The 21,309-nt window shown below is 45.1% G+C and overlaps 1 long non-coding RNA gene across 1 annotated transcript in view; it reads right to left on the bottom strand.

Moving 5' to 3' along the window:
• Positions 1–213: 213 nt before the first annotated feature.
• The window catches only part of LOC311595093, a 34,079-nt gene continuing 12,983 nt past the window's right edge, over positions 214–21,309 (bottom strand). The window contains exons 2-3 of the long non-coding RNA XR_014778312.1: positions 1,159–1,291; positions 214–335 (exon numbers count right to left, since the gene is read on the bottom strand). This is a non-coding gene — a long non-coding RNA (uncharacterized lncRNA). The remainder of the gene's footprint in view (positions 336–1,158; positions 1,292–21,309) is intronic.

Below are 21,309 nucleotides of genomic sequence, written 5' to 3'. Positions count from 1 at the left end.
TGGAATGATTCATTTTAAACTACATTGTCAAATCAGAAGTCTGAAGTTCCATTCCATTTAGTAGGCATGAAGGATAGTGGCTTTCTTGCAGAAAAAAAAAGAATACCATATCCTGAATTACACAGACCTGGCAACACATCGTCCCACCACGATTTGCAGTCTACTGGGAAAGGGCAGCTTGGCTCAGTGTCCAGACTCAAGTTCTCTGTGTGTGAGGGGGAGTAAAGCCTCTGTGGGTCTGTGATGTTCTGCTCCACTAGGAAATCCCAACCCAGAGATCTTCGGGATAGCATGAGAATGAAGTAGTCCACGTGAAGATTCATTCTTTGGTGACACTAAAAGAAAAAAAATTAGAAAGGAAAACAAAACCAAAATATCACTTAGGTATAAGTAAACTTGTAATAAAATATCTAGTCTTATTATTGTAGTTAATAAAAACTTGAAGATTCTGAAGTGTCACTTCATATTAAATAAGCTACTAATCTGGACTGTCCAACACTGTTGAGATGTGGTGGGTGCCCACACGTACCCTTCAAGGTTATCAGAAGGCTGGATGGAGACCTGAGGATATCAAGGGGAAATTCCCTTGATCCTCTTCACAACTTTAACTTCTGACATATTTGGGTCCTAAGCCAGACCAGCATAAGGTAGTGACATCGGTCACACTGCTAGGAAGTAAATATAGCATCCACCAAAAGGGATCTCGGATAGGCTGGAGCATCCACAGTGTTGAACACACAGTAGGCACCTAATAAGCAGCATTTTAAGCCACAGATCTAAGGTGACCCTGGGGCAGAGCTTTAACACACATCACACAGAGCACTGAGGAGCAAAACTCATTTCATGGGGAACTGGCTAAGACTCCCAAACTATTTAAAATAGAATACGCCTGAGGAAGCCACTCGGCAGTAGTCCTGGTCCCCGCCTTAGTTACTAACTGTACATTTTTCCTTGGTCTTGAACTAGTTTCCATGGTTTCCCACTTCTCGAAGGACTCACCCCCTCTTATAGGAGCTCATGTGCCTGATATTATCAGGGCTGTTTACGCTCTGTCCCTTCCTCAACCTACCAACTTTTGCATTAACAGGTATTCGCTAAATACTATTAGAATGTACCTCAGCTATTTGGAAATAAAAGCAAATGAAACATAATCCTCACCCTCAGGAATTGTCCAGTCTGTTAAAAGGATGCAGACACCACTATACAGTGCCCTGTGTGGCTGGAACAGAAGTGAAGGAGGCTCTTCAAATCCCCAAGTAATGCACTCCAGAAGTCTCTCTACCACTGGAAACTAGAAGAGGGAGGGGTGAAAAGCTGGAAAAAAGAAAAGAAATTTTATATTTGACATCTCTTTTCTGCTGCCTCCATTTGCCTGGCTTCCAGGTGGCAACTGTGGTGTCTGAAGTGATGGAACCCTGGGGCTTCTAGAAGGGAAATGGAAGCCCAATGGACAGCCAGGACTTGCTGTTCCTCTCTGAAATCATGAAAAGGACAGATGGGACCATGAAGGAGAGGCCAGATTCCCTGTGCGTGGAAACACAGCATGTGTGCCCTCTGATCAGCCCTGAGTGTTCATCTGTGGCAGCTCAGATGGCCTGGGTGCAGTGTAGAAAGCATAGACTGTGCTGTGCTGGATGCTCCCTGCTGGGCTCATGCTATTCTTCGTCATGGAGCCCGGCCCTGGCTCACTTTAACTCCATTCTTCCTTGGTCCAGAAGTTATCTGTGTCTAACTCTAAAGACATATGCATCCAGGTTCTTAACCATGTGGACAGGGGACTTGACTAAAAAGCCATGAAGGGTTAACACTGAACAATCCCAAGAGGCTAAGTACCCTTCCACAGTCCCACAACTACATCTAAGAAGGCACAAACAGCAATGCTTGATTCTGTGTTCCCAAAACAGTGTGAAAGGCAATTACTCTAGACCAATGGCTCCCAACCTTCCTAATGCTGCCACTTTTTAATAATAATATGTTGTAGTGACTGCCCCCAACCATAAAATCTTTTTGTTTTTACTACTTCAAAACTGTAATTTTGCTAGTGTTATGAACTGTGATGTAAATATTTTTGGAGAAGGGGTTCTGACCCACAGGTTAAAAGCCACTGCTCTAGGCCGTCATCATTACTTAGAGAGACTTCAAGTCCAGCCAGCAAGCTAGACCTGTCCTGTCAAAGGTGTGCAGGAAGGGCCTGTCTCAGATGTCGACTCCGTGGAAAATCGCTCAAGGCTCTTCCTCCTGCCCATGACTGTGCCACGGTGTAAGCATCTTGTGGCTACATGAGGACAGGCAAGGGCCAGATCTGGTCATTTCCAGAGTTGTCTGTGCCCTACTTCCATTATTGAAGACTAGGTGGCCTAGAATTCCAGTAAAAGAAGTAAGAACAGACAAGGGTTTTCTGTGGGGGCAGTTGTGACCTCTCCTAGCCCCATCCTCACAAAATGGGACAGCTACATTAGAGGCAGTGCCCCAGGGAGGGTCCTGTATGGAGCAGTGAGGCTGTGTGCAGCCAGCAGATAAAGCTCAGGAGGTAACTGTGTTCCATGTCCCCCGAGGAAGCACCAGAGGCCAGTGGGTCAGTAACTTCCAAAATCCAGTGGCTGCTGCAGGCCCAGCATCCATCCCAGCATCAGAGCCTCCCTTGGCAGCTGCCCACAGCTGCACCATATGGCAGACATTAGGAAACTTACTCTGTCATTTTAATTCTCATGATGAAATATGGATCCTACCCTGTCATCACTCAAACATCCATTTTGTACTTTACTCAGCGAGTCTTGTGGCTGAGGCCTTCTCCATCAACGAAACATTGTTTTTAAAGGACTCCAAGAGCCACAACCATGGAGCACAGCAAGATCCCTTTGATTTTTAGAAAGATTCACACATGTGCTGCAAAGAGAACACACTCGAGTCTGGGGAGCAATCCTCTTCACTTTCAAACACCTCCAATAAGCTGCTCTTGGCTCAGCAGTGATGGAAAGTGAGGCCTTGGCAGAGCATGGCCAAGGATAATGGAGGAGGCCGCCTGGAGAAACAGCTGCTGTGAGCAGCTCTCTGTGGCTGCAGAGGCTGTGGGCTGAGGCCAGAGTGGGCAAGGCTCTGCCAGGAAGCAGTATCTCTGGGCAGGGCCTGTGGCGACTATCTTCCGCTCTCTGGCAAAGTCAAAGCCATGGGACATGGAAAAATTCCTGAATTCGGAATAATGTCAAAGCAAGTTTATCTGGGCAGAAGAGCATTGGGTGGTTAGTCAGAAAAAGAAAACATAGGAAACCCAAAGACATCTGTGTGCATTCAAAACCTGACCTGAATGCCTCCAGAGCAAGCCAGGCTGCGGGGAGCTGCAGATGCCATTAGCGGCATCATCCTTTGTGCTGTGTATTGTGAGCACTTAGCAAGAACACACAAATGTATATTTAACCATGCCTTGTAAGGGACTGTACAAAAAGAGAGGGAGAGGGGAAAGACAGAGGTGAGGGGCAGGTTATTTATAGAACAAGGCAGTGAGAGATCAGTGACTGACTGCAAAAAGGCAGACTGGAGAGATGAGGCTGGCCTGGACCATATTGTGTTGCTGTGACAACATGCCTGAGTTTGGGGGTCTATAAAGCAAAGAGACTTTTGCTTCATGATTCAGGCAGAAGGACATGGAAAAGACACAGAGAGGAAACCAACTGAGCACAGAGGGGGCCAGGGGGCAGCAAGTGAGTCTGTAGAGGACAGACATGTCTAAACTGCCCCAATGGGGCATCAGGTACCAGCAGAGTACCACTGTGAGTACTCTGTGCTGGAAGACTCTCTCTGTAAGATGGCTATGAACTAAATGGCAGTGTGTGTGTGTGTGTGTGTGTGTGTGTGTGTGTGTGTGTGTATGCAAATGCTGTGATGTGTATGGTATATATGGGGTGGGGTTAGGGACACAGTCTTCTCTACACAAAGGCATAGGAGGGGAAGCTCATGGCTGACTGCATGGCTACAAAGGCTCACCACTGTGGGTTGGCAGTAGGTAGCCTGTCCACAGGTGGCCGTGATCAAGGACTACCCTCCATCTTGCCCTAGGCAGCATGTCTTGGTCTCTCTGAGGATCCCACTCACCTGTGCTTGGCCCTCTAGATATCTGCAGTGGAATAGGTGGCTCTAGACACGGGACTGTTGGAGTCCTTCTGGACCTAGTTTTCATCCTGTTGCTGTGATAAACACCCTGACCAAAAGCAATTCAGGGAAGGAAGGGCTTATTTCATTTCACAGCTTACAAAGGGAAGTCAGGGCAGGAAGTCAGGGCAGGGACTCAAGGCAGGAAGTCAGGGCAGGTACTCAGGGCAGTTCCAGAGACAGAAACTGAAGCAGAGACCCTGGAGGAGTGATGCTTACTGGCTTGTTCCTCAGAGCCTGCCCAGCTTGCTTTCCTACAAAATCTAGGATCACCTTCCAGAGTGATCCAGCCACCCCCAGTGGACTGAGCTCTCCCCTATCGATCACTAACTGAGAAAATGCTCTATATAGACATGCCAACAGTCTAAACTGATGGAGGCATTTTCTCAGTTAAGATTCTCTCTTCTCAAATGACTAGCTTGTGTCAAGCTAGAGAAAAAAAATCACTAACCTGATCACCCTCTCTTGACATAATGCCAGACCTTGAATCTGGACTTTCTCAGAGGACTCAGCACCAGAAAAAAAAATTGCTCCAGGGTCCTCAAGACAGGGGATAAGACACTCTGACTCACACACTCTGGACTATGACAAGAAACCACAGCTAGGCTTTGCTAGGGAGCGTTCAGCCACTGGAATGCGAGAAATGAAGTCCTGCTCTCGCAGCCCTTGGTAATGTCTGTGCCACTTTGCTGACCTTATTTTAAAACTCTTCAAATGCTAGTGCTTTCCTGGCCCCTGCTAGGCTGTCTCTCTGTACACTTGGTTTCCTGTTTGCCTATTTACTCCTTACATCAGTTATTTATTTTCATCACTGTCACTGAGCACCTCACCAAGCAGCTTATTTTGGCTCATGGCTTTAGGACCCAGTTCACTGTGGCTGTGGAGGCATGGTGACAGGGTCAGGTGGTGGTTGGTCACATTACCTCTGAGGTCCAGAAGCAGAGAGGAAGTAGGGCAGGGCTACAAAACCTCAAGGCTTGCTCCCTGTGATGTATTTCCGTTAAACAGGTCTACACCTTTTAAAGGCTCCACAGCCTTCCAAAACAGCACCACCAGCTGGGGCCCAAGTGTTTAAACACATAAGCCTGTGGGCGCCATTTCACATCCAAGCCCTCGCTATCACGTCCACCAGGCTGTGACATCCTGGGTGAAAGACTGTCATTTGGTCACCATTTCACCAAATCCATTCTACGTCTGAGGCACATGACTCGTGTCATACAAAGGAGAAGGGATGATGTCAAGGAGAGGACCCTGGGGGTCCAAACAGCCCCCTCTCACCCTGTGACAGTGCATCTAGAGTCACCCACACTTCAGCTTATGATCTACCAACTAAACTGGACAGTTAACTCCTGTTCTACCACGGGGCACAAGAGACAGGCAGGACAGGTGGTCCCCAACAGCACTTCAGAAAAGCTTCAATTCCCCAAACTGTGTAGAGCCCCAGCTCCGTGACCTTGGAGTTTCCCCTCATTGATAACCCAGTGAGAGTGTGCCCTCAGGTGGGTAAAGCCACTACTAGTGTCATTTCATCAAGAAACGGCTTTTCGGGCTCAAGAGATGGCTCAGAGGCTAAGCACACTGACTGCTCTTCCAAAGGTCCTGAGTTCGATTTCCAGCAACCACATGGTGGCTCACAACCATCTATAGTGAGATCTGGTGCCCTCTTCTGGCCAGCAGGTGTACATGCAGACAGAGCACTGTGTACATAATAAATAAATCTTTTTTTTTTTTTTTTTAAGGCTGGAGAGATGGCTCAGAGTCTGCTCTTCTAAAGGTCCTGAGTTCAATTCCCAGAAACCACATGGTGGATCACAACCATCTATATAGGGATCTAAGGCCCTCTTCTGGACTGCAGGTATACACACAGATGATAGAGCACTCATATACATTAAATAAATAAATCTTTAGAAAGAAAGAGGAAGGAAGGAAGGAAAGAAAGAAAGAAATAAGAGAGAGAGAGAGAGAGAGAGAGAAAGAAAGAAAGAAAGAAAGAAAAGAAAGAAAGGGCTTTTCACTGAATTGGGAAATGAGTTTTTAACGTGCTGCTTTTCCTCACCTTGAGACTAAGCTTCTGAGCCGTCTCTGTGCTTTATTTGGTGCATCCCCGGGACATTTATTCTGCTGGCGTCGTGGGAGCAGAGTCCCAGGCTTCACCTCTCTGACACCCCTGTTGATTCTCTTCTCTTGTCTCCTCCCAGGGGTATTTTCTAAAGCCCAGTGTCTCGCTTCTGTTAATGACAACGTAGTATGGAACTTGTCAAAACCAACTAGAGTTCTAACACAGAGACAAGCTAAGTGAATAGAGAGAGAGGGTGTCATGGCTCCTGCTCCGTGACAAGAACAATCGCGTGAGATCTCCAGATGCCTTCCCAGCATCTGCTGCCTGGACAGAGGCCACCTTGTCACTGCTCTGTGGCCACATGGGATGGCTGAGGGATATGGGGTTGCCTCTGGAGCGTTCTCTTCCAGACCTTTGCCTTCTGCTCCCCTGCACTGCATATTTTTCAGAGAGCCTCTTTCCATTATTTTTGGTTGACAATACAGATAGTAATCTCAGTGCACACCTGCCTTTGAATTCATAGGGAATTGTGAGTTCACTAGGTAGACTTGTGAATAGATACATGAATAATAAAATCACTCAATGTCAGGAAGCATTGCAGGCCACTTGGGCATAACAGTGTTGGGCAGAATTGGTTTGTAACAGCTGTCAGTATTGCTCTACTTCCAATGGGCAAATGGAATATCTCTTAGTGGTTTCATCTGCCTGGTAACGTTGGCTACTTTATGACACTTTCTGCCCCTAAGCATTTCTCACAGACAAGAGAAAAGAACTGCCTCTTGTCATTTTTTTCCAAACCTAAAGGAAAATGATAAAAGGTGGTTGCAACTTTCCCTGGGGTTTATATATAAATGTTAATTAAATCCAAGAAAACAGAAATTATCCATGAGAACTGAGGTGGATGTCCATATTCCGAGTTGATGTATGTGGCTGGACCCCTCTCCGTGCTCAGTTCACACTGTGCTTATGCTGACCACAGGCTTCCTCGCAGGGGGTGGAGGAAGCTGCACTGTAGTCTGTGTGGCAGCTACGGCTAAGTATTTTCTTGGCTTGCGGCACTCTCTGTGTATCCTGTGAGCCTTACTCAGCCATCTCTGGCACAGTCCCTTTGGCAGCGATGAACCACCTGGGGGCTTGCTTGTCCCAGCAGACAGGATTCTCTCGCTAGGACGGATGATGCTGACCACATCAAGGTGCTTCCTGCTGTGGTGGACTCGTGGGAAGGAGGCATGTCTGCTTGCCTGGCAGCAGGTCTTCAAGAGCCACATTCAATTTCTTCAGACCTGTGGCACCAAACAAGGCCGGACTCCAGAACCATTTTCTGTCTCCTCAGATGGCACAAAATACTGAGATCTGGATGGTCCTCCCCCTCTGCTCCCTCCGGCTTTGACCTCTTCTGCTCTCAAGGCTCTGGTCCTGTCTACGTGTCAGATGTTGACTCCTTCTGTTCCCCAGCCCTTGGCATGCCTCCTTGCTTCCCTGGGGCTCCAGTTCTTTTAGGAATCTACGTCTTCCTGAAACATGTTGTAGAATGTTCTTTGTCTATAGTGAAAACCTAAGAGCTGAGCAAAGAAGCATTGCAGAGGGGACTGCACTGCAGCCTTGGACCTGGGAATGAATCGAGCATCACTCAGCCTGCGCATCTAACAGACCAGGCTCAGTCATCTGCCTTTGTCCTCAGAAGACCAACTAAATAGAAAAGGTAGCCATGAAAAGGAACATGGGTGACTCATTCAATGTGACCATGCCAAAAAGAGGAACAAAGAGGCCCAGTCACCCCCAACTGGGTCCGTCTTTGGAGTCCAGACTTAGGTTAAAATGAAGGCAAGACCTGGTCAAGTGGTGGTCCAGCCAATCAGTAGCTCAATCATTCCTGCAAGGTGGTCTGACTTGTCAGGACAGTGTGAAATCTCTCCCTGGGAGACAAGCTCCTTCCCCAGCTCCAGCCTTCTCATGGGGTTCAAGAAGAAATTCCAATTACTTGGACCCCAATGTTTCAGTGACTCAAAGGAGGGGCACAGGTGTCTCTTTAAAATGTCTCCATCTCTGCCAGGACCATTAACAGTTACACAGTGTTAGGCTGTGCCTTGCCCTGACCAACTCCATTTTACAGCAATGGTAGAGTCCACTTAGAAAGTGAGCATAGAGGCAGGATGACTCCTCAAATAACTTGTTTGTTCAACTAAGCAAATGCTGTGTGTGCAGCACAAACCAGAAAGCAAAGATGAACAAATCTATGCAATACATTATCACCCCTGAACCAGCCCAATCATGCCAGGAAACATGGGCTTGTGAAATCATATCAGGAAACCTGGACCAATGAATGATACAGCCCTCTACTTGGATCCTGTGGAGGGAGAGACCTGACATTGGGCCCTCAGGTATTTAAGGCTACTCGTTTTTCTCACATGACCTGAGGAGGAGTCAGTTTCCTGGAGGGAAATGGCTACTAGAAGCTAAGAAAGGTGTCCTGTGGTCCCTCGTCTGGATTGTGGATGAGCAAGGCCAATACCCCACCTTCCTCTGGGAAATGCCAGCCCCAACTTCCCCACCCTGTGCCCTTGTCACCACAGCCATCTCTTCCAAGGATGAGCTGCCACAAAGAGGCCAGTCTTTTCTTGTTACCACTGCCTCCTCGTAGTATTCTATTCTCTCACAGAACTCTTCTTGTCTGGCAACTCTTGCTTGCTTACCTTTTGTCAGACAGTGAATCCTTTGGCTAGAATGTTAATAAAAACTCTATGTCCTTCAGGAAGCGCTCCTGGAGCCTGGCAGGCAGACAGCCCCTCACTAGGAAGGAATGCAACAGATTTTTGCAGAGAAAAGGAGCGCAAATTCTCTGACTGCTCAGACATCAAAGGTAAGAGTGCACTGGGAGACTTAAGCTCTGAAGACTTAGCTGAGCCTTAGAGAGAGAAAAGCAAAGATCATCTCTTCAAAAAAAACCTGAGTCCAGGTGGTATGAACTTTTGACTCCCAACAAAACAGCAAAATGATGTGAGGTGTGTCCTTCCTGTCCCAAACACGGTCACAGGCAGGTCACAGAAGCAAGATTCAGTGCTCAGAACTGCAGGAGCAATCAGCTAACACAGAAAGGAGTGAAAGACCACTCAGAGTGGTTCAGAGTGCCATGGCTGGTGTTTACGTGACAGGTCTATGAAGCATTGCCATTTTCTTATTTCTCCCCCAAATGTCACATGAAGCAAAAGATTGTTTCTCTAAAGAAGGTGCCAAGGCATGGTACCCTCTTAGTGCATGCTCTTGGGACACTGGCTTATCAGGAAGCCCTGTGGATGGGAAGGCAAGGCACTGGGGGGCAAAGAGCACATCCTGTGGGATGAGTGGGAAGGCTTTGTCCATGGTGTACCCAAGAGCAAACCCCTGCTGAGTAATTGCTTCAAAATGAAGGGCTTCTCCTCAGTAGACTGTGGCCTTACGTAAGAGGCATCGAGGTCCTCTCTAATACATTGGACAAGCCTGGATACAAGGAGAAAGGATGCTGGTCACAGGGATACGGGAAGTACAAGCTGTCTGACAATGCAGGGAAGTCCTTCCTGTAACAGGACAGATGTTATAAATGAGAGGGTTCATGTGTAAACTGAGAGTCACAAGAAATAAGTGTGGGATGTCCACAGCTACGGTCACAGGGGGAAAGTTTTGGAGGATTTTTGTCCTGTTTGTTGTGTTGGTTGGTTTGTGGGAGTTGTTGTTGTTTTGCCTCTTGACTTTATTTGGGGACAGCATTATGTTAAGTAGCCTAGGCTAGCCTCAGGTGTGTACCCTGTGGCCTTCTCTCATTTCCAGCATCACAGGCAGGACAGACAAACCAACACTGTGGTCTGCAGAGAGGCACTCGCAGCTAGTGTGGGCCCTGGTTCTCATTATCATGGAGCCAGTGTGTGCATAAAGTGCCCTCAACTGAACGGAAGGCGTGCCAGTTTGTCATTAGTCATTAGTGCTCTTGGTTAGGACATCGAGTGTCTCCATGTGGGACAGTCTGGGGAACTTCAGTTAAGAGAGAGTACTTCATGCAGCCTTAGAAGTCCAATTCTCTGCTAGCTCCCTCTCTTCCAACATTCTTTTCTGAGGCTCCATTCCCTAGGGGCATCATCATTGTAATACTGAGAATTAAATGAAAAGCAGTCACACTGCATCTTCCAAACAAACCGTGGTGTGCTTCGGGGAGCAGCAAACACTCAAATTCTAACATAATCCAGTGTGTGTTCAGGGGAATTCTAAATAAATCACTCTCCAGTGTGGTTTCCAGCATTGTCCATGTAGACACACTCACCATGTCAGAGCCCAGGCCCTCCTTCCTATCAGTCACCCCCCTGCTTGTCTGGGTTCAGCCTGGACTTTAATAGAAATGTGTATTTACGTGGAAGAACAGGTGGTGACATTGTGAGAACTTAAGATCAGAGTACCAGAATAGTGGCTGAGACTTCAGAAAACACTGATGAAAAGAACAGAGTACATCCTCCTGAGTGGAGTGCTGGCCCAGGCTTACATGTGCTGGGTTTGGGTGGACAAGAGAGGCAGCCATGGCCCCTGAGAACTTGAACTTGAGAATATATGGGTTGTCTTCCTTCCTTTAGATGGCCAGTGGCTGTCACGCAGAGTGAACACACTTCTAGACTTTTCCCAAGGATAATGAGGTAGCGGTTACCAGACAAAACAGCTAAGAAGACGGAACAGATTCCTCTGTGTGCTTCTCAATGTCCACCCCCCTCCCCAAGACTAATTTTCCTCTTCCATTAGACACAGCATCCGACCATTCAGGTCCAGTGATGGAGTGTCCCAGGCCAGCTTCTTCCAATATGAACAATGGACCAGGATTATCTAGGATCCTGTGAGATGGAGGTTCCCTAATCTCACCTGTTGGTAGCCTCCAGGTCCCATAGCTGCTGTGACAAGTCACACAGCCCAAGGTCATTGTCTCAGAGTTCTGAGCTGGAAACTCAAGGCCATGGCAGGGGCACAGGGGCACTCTGGGGCCTGAGGACAACCTCTACTTTCCCTCCCTCACCTTCCCACAGCTGCTGTTCCTCCAAGTTCCTGGCCTGTGCTCTTTATCTTCACACTTCTATTGTATCTGAGTCTGGCCTCTTTTTTCCACTCACAAAGGAAACTCAGGGTCCATGCGGGCATCAAAGAATTACTTTATCTCATGATGAATCCTAGAAGAGAACCACTTGTCTTTGAGGTCGTCATTCAGCAAAGTGCCTGATGAATGAACTCTGGGCAAAGGGAAAGGAACACCTAGTCATACCATAGAGTCGGGAGCCCGGGCAAGGCATGGCATAGATCTATCTACTGCTGACTCCTAGTATGTAATCATAAAATACTTCTTTGCAGAGATTCCAAGATGGTGGCACCTATCATGCACTGTATCTGATCTACTGCATGGAGACCAGGGATCTGACAGGGAACCACAGACTGTAAGAACTGGTGAACACTAGGGAAGAATTCCCTGTTCCCCACAGGCAAGGGCCCTCGACCTATAATCACTCACTAACTATCCATTCTCAAAGACCAGTGAAAGATGCCAGAAGCTGCCTCTTAACATCAGAAACAACAAGATGACTAAAGACCACCATAAGAACCCAAACAACAAAACAGTTCAGCATCTCCAGATCCCAGCTATCCCAAAGAAAGCAACCCTGAAAACTCAAACACAATAAAAATACAAGAAAATGATCTCAAATACGTAGTAATGAAGAAGATGATGGAAGAAATGAATAAAATCCATAATCAAATGCAGGAAGATGCAGCCAAACAGGTTGAAGACATAAAAGAGGCCTTTCAGAGAGGCACTAGAAGAAATTCAGGAAAATACAAACAATCAGATGAAGGAAGTCAATACAACAGTTCAAGATCTGAAGATGAAAATGGAAACAATGGCACAGACAGATGAAAGACGGGAGTGAGAAACCTTATAGAAGAAAGCAAGCAACACAGAAGTGAGCTTCTTAAATAGAATCCAAGAAATAGAGATATGAATCTCAGGACTAGAAGATACAATCACAGAACTTGAAGCAACCATAAAAAAATGCTAAGTCTGAAAATTTCCTGACACAAAACATCCAAGAAATCAAGGACACCACGAAAGGATGAAACCTGAAGATAATAGGCATCGAGGAAAAAGAAGATGCCCGCTCCAAGGCCCAGAAAATATCTTCAACAAAATCATAGAAGAAAATTTCCCTAATTTAAAGAAGGAGATGCATATAAACATACAAGAGGCCTACAGAACACCAAATAGACCAGAAAAGAAAATCTTCCCATCACATAATATTCAAAACACAACATATACAGAACAAAGAAAAAATATTAAAAGTAGCAAGAGAAAAGGACAAAGTAACATATAATGGCAAACCTATCAGAATTATACCCGACTTCTCAGCAGAGAACATAAAAGCCAGAAGAGCCTGGACAGAGGTCCTACAAAAACCAAGAGACCACAGATGCCAGGCCAGACTACTATACCCAGCAAAACTATCAATAACCATTGATGGAAAAAACAAGATATTCCATGACAAAAACAAATTCAAACAGTACCTTTCCACAAATCCAGCCCTACAGAAGTTACTTAGAAGGAAACTTCCAACCCAAAGTGACAAGCTACAACCAAAACTACATAGAGATAGATAACTACACGGTAGCAAAAACATAACCGCACAAACACTCTAGTGCAACCAACGTCAAAATCAAGGGAATTAACAGTCACTGATGATTAATATCTCTCAACATCAATGGTCTCACTATCCAATAAAAAGACACAGACTAACTGAATGGATGTATAAACAAGACTCAACATTCCTCTGCATTCAAGAAACACATCTCAGCCATAAGGATAGACATTACCTCAGGGTAAAAGGCTGGAAAAAGGTATTCCAAGCAAACGGAAACCAGAAGCAAGCTGGTGTAGCCATTTTAATATCTAATAAAATACACTTCCAACCAAGATTAATCAAAAGAGATGAAAATGGTCACTTCATATTCATGAAAGGTAAAGTCAACACCAAGATGACATCACAATTCTAAGCATCTATGTTCCCAATACAAGGGCACTCACATTTGTAAAAGAACTATTAACAAAGCTTAAAGCACATATAGACCCTCACACATTAATAGTGGGAGACTTCAACACCCCACTTTCACTGAAGGATAGGCCATTGAAACAGAAACTAAACCAAGAAATAATGACACTGACCAATGTCATGAATCAAATGGATCTAACAGACATCTACAGAACTTTTCACCCATAGAACCTTCTCCAAAATTGATCATATAGTAGGTCACAAAGCAAGTCTCAACAGATTCAAGAAGATTGAAATAATACCTTGTATCCTATCAGATCACCTTGGTCTAAAGCTGGACTTCAACAACAACAGAAATAACAAAAAGCCTACACATACATGGAAACTAAACAACTCTCTACTTCATGACAACTGGGTCAGGGAAGAAATAAAGAAAGTAAGGACTTCCTGAAATTCAATGAAAATGAAAGAACAATATATCCAAATTTGTGGGACACATTGAAAGATGTGCTAAGAGGAAAATTCATAGCACTAAGTGCCTGTATAAAGAAATTGGAAACATCCCATATAAGCAACTTAATGATACATCTGGAAGCCCTAGGAAAAAAAGAAACAGAAACACCCAAGAGGAGTAGACATCTGGAAATAATAACTCCAGGCTGAAATCAATAAATTAGAAACAAAGAGAACAATTCAAACAATCAACAAAATCAGGAGCTGGTTCTTTGAGAAAATCAACAAGATAGATAAACCATTAGCCAAACTAAAAGGCAGAGAGACACTATCCAAATTAACAAAATCAGAAATGAAAAGGGAGACATAACTACAAAGAATCATAAGATCCTACTTTAAAGGCATATATGCCACAAAATTGAAAATCTAAGGGAAATGGATAATTTTCTTGATCAATTCCACTTGCCAAAAGTGAATCAAGATCAGATAAACAAATTACATAGTCCTATTTCTCCTGCAGAAATAGAAGCAGTCCTTAATAGTCTCCCCCGCCCCCACAAAAAGCCCAGGGCTTTAGAGCAGATGGCTTTAGAGCAGAATTCTACCAGACCTTCAAAGAGGAGCTAATACCAATATTCTTCAAGCTACTCCAAAAGATAGAAATGGATGGGACATTACCAAACTCATTCTATGAGGCCACAGTTACGTTGATACCTAAACCACACAAAGAGCCAACAAAGAAAGAGAATTTCAGACTAATATCTCTGATGAACATTGACACAAAAATACTCAATAAAATACTCGCAACCCGAATACAAAAACATATCAAAGATATCATTCACCATAACCAGGTAGACTTCATTCCAAGCATGCAGGGATAGTTTAATATATGGAAATCCATCAATGTAACCCATCATATAAACAAACTGAAAGAAAAAAAAACACATGATCATCTCCTTAGATGCAGAAAAAGCATTTGACAAAATCTAACACCCATTCATGTTTAAAGTGTTGGAGAGATCGGGGATACAAGGCACATACCTAAACATAATAAAGGCTATATACAGCAAGCCAATAGCCAACATCAAATTAAATGGAGAGATACTCAAGGAAATTCCTTTAAAACCAGGGACCAAGCAAGGCTGCCCACTTTCTCCATGTCTCTTCAATATAGTTCTTGAAGTTCCAGCCAGAGCAATAAGAGAATAAAATGCGATCAAGGGGATTCAAATGGGAAAGGAGGAATTCAAATTAATCCCTATTTGCAGATGATATGATAGTGTACATAAGGGGCCCCCAAAATTCTACCAGAGAACTCCTACAGCTGATAAACACCTTTTGCAAAATGGCCAGATACGAAATTAACTCAAAAAAGTCAGTAGCCTTCCTATAAACAGATGACAAACATGCAGAGGGAAAAAAATCAGAGAAACAACACCCTTCATAATAGCCACAAGCAATATAAAATATCTAGAAGTAACTCTAGCCAAGCAAGTGAAGAACTTGTTTGAAATAAACTTCAAATCTCTAAAGAAGGGGATTGAAGATGACATGAGAAGATGGAATGATCTCCCTTGTTCATGGGTTGGGAGAATTAACATAGTAAAAATGGCCATCTTACCAAAAACAACTTACAGATTTAATGCAATCCCATTCAAAATACCTATACAAATTTTTTAAGACATTGAAAGATCAATTCTCAACTTCATATGGAAAAAAATACGGAATAGCTAAAACAATCCTGTACAATAAAAACTTCTCCGGAGGAATATCCATACCTGGTTAAAATAGCATGGTACTGGCACAGCAATAGGCTAGTTGATCAATGGATCAAATTGAAGACCCAGAAATGAATCCACACACATATGGGCACTTGATTTTTGACAAAGAAGCCAAATCCATTCAATGGAAGAAGGATAGCATCTTCAACAAATGGTGCTTGTCTAACTGGATGTCTACATGTGGAAAAATGCAAGTAGACCCATATTCATCACCATGTACAAAACTTAAGTCCGAGTGGATTAAAGGCCTCAACATAAAACTAGAGACACTAAATCCATTAGAAGAAAAAGTGGGGAAGAGCCTGGAACATATTGGCACAGGAGACAACTTCCTGAACAGAATGCCAACAGCCCAGGCCTTAGTGTCAACAATTAATAAATGGTACTTCATGAGGCTGAGAAGCTTCTGTAAAGCAGAAGACACTGTCAACAGAACAAAGTGACAGCCTACAGACTGAGAAAAGATCTTCACCCACCCTACATCTGACAAAGGTCTAATACCCAAAATAGATAAAGAACTCATGAGATTAACCACCACCAAACCAAATATTCCAATTGAGAAATGGGGCTCAGAATTAAACAGAGAATTCTCAACAGAGGAATATCAAATGGTTGAGAAACACTTAAAGAAATGCTCAAGGTCCTTAGTCATCAGAGAAATGCAAATCAAAATTATTCTGAGGTTCCATCTTACACCCATCAGAATGGCTAAGATCAAAAACTCAAGTGACACCACATGCTTGGTGAGGATGTGGAGAAAGAGGAACACTCCTTCATTGCAGTGGGAATGCAAACTTGCACAACCACTTTGGAAATCTATCTGGTGCTATCTCAGAAAACTGGGAATAGGGCTTCCTCAAGACCCAGCTATTCCACTCCTTGGAATATACCCAGAAGATGCTCCAGCACACAACAAGAACATATGCTCAACTATGTTCATAGCAGCCTTATTCATAATAACCAGAACATGGAAACAGCCTAAGTGTCTATCAGTAGAAGAATGGATACAGAAACTGTGGTACATATACACTATGGAATACTACTCAGCTATTAAAAAAACAAAACAGAACATCAACAACAAAAAACAAAAAAACAAGGAATTCCCGAAATTTGTGGACAAACGGATGGAACTAGAAATGACCATAATGAGTGAGTTAACGCAGAAGCAGAAAGACTTACATGGTATATACTCACTTATAATTGGGCACTAGCCCAAAAGGGATGTCCCATGAAAGTCTTCACTTATGAGGAGATTGAGATAGATGTGAGGACATCCTATTGGGACCCTAGGTGAGAGAAGTATGGGAGAATGAGAAAATAGAAGGATCCAGAGGGTCCTAGAAACCTACAAGAAGAACAATATCATGATGAGTTGATCTGGACCCAGGGCAGTCTGCTCAAACTACTGCACCAACCAAAGACAATACAAGTAGTAAACACCAAACCCCTACTCAGATCTAGCTGATAGACAGGACATTCTCCACAGTTATGTAGAGAGTGGGGACTAACTCTGACATGAACTCTGGTGCCCCATATTTGACCACCCCCCATGGTGGGGAGGCCTGGTAGCACTCAGAGAAAGAATAAACAGGCTACCAAGATGAGACTTGATAGCCTATGACCATATATTGGAGGAGGAGGTCCCCCTTGGTCATAGACCTAGGGGAGGGATATAGGGTGAAAGTGGATGGGAGGGAGGAACAGGTGGATACAAGAGAGGGGAAAACAATTTAGATGTAATCTGAATAAATTAAATAAAAATATTAAAAACTTCTTTACCTAGTTGTCACCTATACACATATCTGGGAAAACTTTAATTTATGTATACGGGGGTTTTGCCTACATGTGTATATGGGCATCATGCATATGCCTGGTGCTCAAGAACATCAGAAGAGTGCACTGAATCCGCTGGAACTGGAGTTATAGTTGTGAGCCACCGTTTAGCTGCCGGGAACTGACCCCGATCCTCCGCAAGGGTAGCAGTGCTAAGCCAGCCCCAGTTTTGAATATTTTTAAGTAGATAAATAAATGGTGCAGCCACTACTTGGACGAATTAAGCTTTGCCTTTTTTACCAAAACCTGAGAGTCTGGCGAACTGTGGACTTGGGAGGGTGTTGGTCTTGTGATGTCTGTTAGCAGTCTGTGATAAACTCATCCCTTGTTGGGGTTGTAGGCATTGTTCAGGTTTACTCTATGTTTTAAAAAGGTTAATTTTGAAGCAACTCAAAGTGGCTCTACTGTGAACAGTAGAACGGATCAGGCCAAACACAGATCCCACAGGAGTAAACACAGCTCCTGACGGGGCCAGAAAGGCTTTCCTACAACTGCAGCCCCCACCCAGGGACAGGCATGCTGGTGGCACTGATCCTTCATCCAGGTCCCAGCTGACTTGTGTCAGGCAGGCCAAGAATTCCTGAATTTCCAGGGGCTTGAGGAGTACACAGAACAGAAGTTTCCTCCTTGGCCCTCAGAGCAGGAAACTCAGGCCTGTAGGGGAAACTCTACCTGCCTGTATCACATGGTCAGTTGGGCATAGACCAGAGAGCACCTAGTGGGCAAGAGGAGAGAAGATGGATTTGATTGACAGCATGGATGAAGAGAGTCACAGCTTGGAGCCTGTCAGGCAGGGTAGACACAGGCACTGCGCACAGCCAGCTTCCCTCCTCCTCGGTGGGTGGTCATTGGCTCATTTGTCCAGAACACACACAAACAACACATGATGGATGTATGCTCAAACACACACACACACACACACACACACACACACACACACACACACGTCTGCACATCGTGAGTAAGCTGGGCACTTTTACATGCACACAAATGTTCATTCTCAGGCAGTATCTAGAGTGCACATAGATGACACTTGGAGGCTATACGCACCACGGTTACGCAGGTACACGAACATTCAGAAGTCAGACGAGCTCTGTCCAGTCAGTCCTATAGGAGGCTGGATATTTTTCTTAAACTTATATAAATGACACCAACATGTTTCCTTGTTAATATTTGTAAGCTTTATATGTTTCTTAATCATAAAGGCCCACACTTGAGGATAAAAACAAATGCAAAATAAAGTAACCAGAAAGGGTACCGCTTGAGAAAAGCCTAACAAGTACTAAAAGCAAGTCTTGCGCGCCCTCTGGTGGTCATTAGTTGCACTACAATGGAGCAAGTGGGTTAGATTTATTACTAAAAACACATTAGATTGAACTATCTGATTTTTAAACAACAAATGATACTATTTCATTTGCAAGCTTCTATGGTAATTCTGATGTGGCCCCATGAGTAAGATGAAAAACAACACATCAGTTTACCACGTGCTGGCAGATGATCTGCCCCTGTGGAAGAATTTTGATTCGGACATACAGTTCCGACCTCAAATTTTGTATCAAGGTATTATTTTGTTTTACCAGATATTTATCTCAACAGTCTATTTCAAGAGGAGAATAATTGTGTTATTATTAGCCTCAGAGACCAAGTTAAAACACTATCTGTTTGTCAAGGCAGGGATGCTAGCTAGCTAGAGTCATCAGAGGAGAGACAGCCTCCTCATCTGAGAAAATGCCTCCAAGAGACCAGGCTGTGCACAAGCCTGTGGGACATTTTTTTAACAGTGATTAGTGGGGAAGGGCCTGGCCCGTAGTGGGTGGTGCCATCCCTGGCCTGGTGGTCCTGGGTTCTATAGGAAAGTAGGCTGAGCAAGCCATGGGGAGCAAACCAGTAAGCAGCACCCTCCATGGCTTCTGCATCAGCTCCTGCCTTAGGTTCCTGCCCTGTCTTGTCTTGTCCTGACAAATTCCTTTGATGGTGAACAGTGCTATGAAAGTGTAAGCCAAGTGAACAGTGCTATGAAAGTGTAAGCCAAGTGAACAGCGCTATGAAAGTGTAAGCCAAGTGAACAGCGCTACAGTGCTATGAAAGTGTAAGCCAAGTGAACCTTTTCCTCCCCACTTGCATTTTGCTCATGGTATTTTATCTCAGCAAAGGAACCCTTAGGCAGCAGGTGATGCAATAAATAATTAAGAAGACAGCATAGAACACCAGGAAGAGGCTCCCTCCTCGGGCTGCTCAGGACCGAAGGATGACGTATCCAAATGCTCTCCTTATACTCCAGAGCTCCAGTGTTCAATGAGAATGTCACCAGTAAAAAGGCCAGAAAAGGGAGAAAGGTGGAGTTTTAGGGGAATCTGGGAATAAACCACACATGTTAAAGTACTAAAAGCAGAAATGTCCTGATGCGGGTTGTGAGGTGAAGGAAATAGGGACTATTGTAGGTGGTGCCAATCTGAAAACATGGTGGTAAGAAATCCAGTTTGAAGCTGGGCATGGTAGCAATGCCTGTAATCCCAGCACTCGGGAGGCAGAGGTAGGCGGATCTCTGCGAGTTCAAGGCCAGCCTGATCTACAAAGCGAGGCCAGGACAGACAAGGCTACACAGAGAAACCTTGTCTCTGAAAGAAAAAGAAAGAAAGAGAAAGAAAGAAAGAAAGAAAGGAAGAATAGAAATTCAGTTTGAGGCTTGGTGCAGCCATGGATGGGCTTTGGCTATAAGAAGGAAAGGCAGGGCAGTGCTCAGGAGGACGTGAGTCCAGCCACTGTCCCACAGGGACAGCACAGACAGGGATGGATGATACAGCCTCCCTGCACGCTGCTGAAGTGAACCCATCTAAGAGGCCCCACCCTATGGTAGCCTCAGTATGATGATGTCACATGGTGCCACCACCATCAACCCTGGATTGCTGTGTCCTCAGGAATGACACTGAAAACTGAGTCTGAGCAAGAAAGCGGCCAGCCTTTCTGGGGAATGTTAGCCTGACTCCTGTGTGAGGAATGAGTGGGGCCCATTGCTTCAGTCCTTCTGACAAGCATGGGTGGAGAAGCAGGTGGCTTCAGAGCAGGGCTTGAGAGCCGTGGGGTGGACAGCTGGCTCTGCAGAGGCATAAGGTGCCTGAGCAGTCATGTGACAGGAAAAGATAAGACTAAACCAGAGCATCAGAAGGCTGCGTCACAGGCTTGAGAAGGAAGCGGTGGGGATAGGACATAGCACTAAAAGTGAGGTTCTCTTGAGCACCGAGCTAAGAGGCAGACTTCACAGGGCTCCCGGCAAGCTGTGCAGTAGACATCAGGATGAAGTCACATGACCTGACTCACATCTGCCCTGAAGTAACACACTGGGAGAGGACTCCCCAATACAAGCCCAGCTCGACCAGGAGAGCCATGGCCTCCTTTGGGAAAGTCTTGATACAAAAGTAAAATTATGAAATAAGAAGTGACCAGATATCAGTCATCATCAGATACATTTCCAGTTCCATCTGTGGTCCTTGGAAGTCCTGTTTGTACGAAGGGAAACTGAAGCATACATAAAGCCACCTGGGGACTTAGGAAGGCCGCCACACAGTAACTGATAAAGATTGTTCTGGCCAGCTTAGGTCTCCTACACCCAGCTGCTGGTTTCTCTGCCTCTTGGAACTCCGCACGCATTTCATGTTGGTGCCAAGGTTGAGACCCCACAGTGGACCCCCAGCTGTGCCCAGCGACACTTCACTCTAGAGGAGGTTCTGCGGTCCTGTCTGGGATCCTCACAGCACCGTTATGGCATCCGGCCTTCAGGTATCCAACACACGCCTACTGCCCACCTGGGGCCTTCCAGCACCTAGCGTGCACTGTCACTGCAAGGCCCTCAGTCCCTTTGGTCTCTCAGATCTCCCCTGCAGGCTGCAGGGGAGATTCTCCCAAAGGGACAGAGTGCACTACCAAAGTGCAAACATGATGGAGCCATTCAGGACTCTGCCAGTAGGTGGCAGGCATTCTCCTTGAGCAAAGTGCCCAG

The sequence above is a fragment of the Acomys minous genome, assembly GCF_964271855.1.
Source record: "Acomys minous genome assembly, chromosome: 3".
In the NCBI taxonomy this organism is placed as follows: Eukaryota; Metazoa; Chordata; class Mammalia; order Rodentia; family Muridae; genus Acomys; species Acomys minous.
Note: the sequence above shows the minus strand (reverse complement) of the source record. Positions and strands in the feature narration are given on the sequence as shown.